Source organism: Kogia breviceps, chromosome 2 (genome assembly GCF_026419965.1).
Source record: "Kogia breviceps isolate mKogBre1 chromosome 2, mKogBre1 haplotype 1, whole genome shotgun sequence".
In the NCBI taxonomy this organism is placed as follows: domain Eukaryota; kingdom Metazoa; phylum Chordata; class Mammalia; order Artiodactyla; family Physeteridae; genus Kogia; species Kogia breviceps.
In genome coordinates this window covers 61,798,031-61,799,525 of record NC_081311.1, presented here as the reverse complement: position 1 = coordinate 61,799,525, position 1,495 = coordinate 61,798,031, and positions in this window count along the sequence as shown.

The following is a 1,495-nucleotide window of genomic DNA, read 5'->3' as shown; positions in this document are numbered from 1 at the left end:
GCCACTAGATGATTCTTACCCATGTAGGGGGCCTAGCTGAAGTCCCATTCCTCCAGGAAGCCTTCCTGACTTACCCCTGTGCAGGTGATCATCCTCCTCTGAGGACCTGTGGGCCATGCAAGGAGCAGTCACTGGGCACTGATGGCAGCCTGCTTTGTGTGGGATGGTAATTAGGAAGCAGAACTCAGGCTTTGCCCCACACTAGCTGCATATCCTTGGTCAAGTTACCAAACCTGAGACTCAGTTTCCTCATCTGCAAAATGGACATTAATAATAGTGCTTACCTCATGGGCTGGCATAAGATGCTTCCATTGACCAATCCAACCTCAAGGACCCCACACCTCCCCCATGGCTCCTCTATTTCCAAAACCACAGGTTCCCACAAGCCCAGAGAGTGCACCAGTTGCTAGGGATCTCCATCTGCATCTCCAACCTATTTTCTCCTGCATCCTGCGTGCTGGGAGAAGCTCCTGAGCGAGTCACACCTATCCTCACACTTCCTTCCAGGAAGACTCCTGAGCCTCCAAGTCTGACCTTGCAGGTGACAGTGAGAAACATCAAAGGGCAGAAAACCAACCCACACAGCCTCCCACCACCCAGGAGGTAGCTACCCTTCCTTAGTATCCATTCTAGCCAGACGGGCAGAGTCTGCCCTGGCTCTGGGCTGGCACAGGAGGCATAACTAGACATTTATGAAGGGTTTTCACTGTTGAGAAAGCACTTCTACGTGATCCTTGTGAGATGACTTCTTCTCCTCATCTGCGGATGACTTGACCAACGTCATGGTTAGCAAGTTCTAGGGCTAGAGTTGAGAGTATCAAGAAATTGGAAACAACAGAAATATCCAAAAATAGGGAAATGGTTAAATTCATTAGAGTACATCCATATTGTGGAATACTATGCAACTATTAAAGTCATGTCGGGGTGGGGGAGAGGGATAAATTAGGAGATTGGGATTAAAATATATACACTACTATATATAAAATAGATAAGTAACAAGGACCTACTGTATAGCACAGGCAACAATACTCAATATCTTGTAATAACCTATAATGTAAGAGAATCTATATGTATAACTTAATCACTTTGCTGTACACTTGAAACTAACACAACATTGCAAATCAACTATATTTCAATACAATTTTTTTAAGTCATGTCTTCAAATAATTTTAATGACATAGAGAAATGTTCATAATAGGCTGAATAAAAAAAGCAGGACACAGAGTTTCATCTCTGTTTTGTGATACAGATGTATTTATTGGCCTGTCTACAAATATACATTGCATATATATTTGCAATAATACCAAAAATGTTTCTAAGTTGCTTCTGGTCCTCCCCTCAGTAAATCAGGCCCCTCCTCGCAGCCCCACCCTCTCGGAGGTCTAACATATGAAGGTGAATAAGGGAAGTGTGCTGACCACAAGCCTGAATCCTGGGACCTTGTTTTGTGAAAAATGGCAACAAGGGGGAGAATAATCAGAGTAGTGCCAGTAGG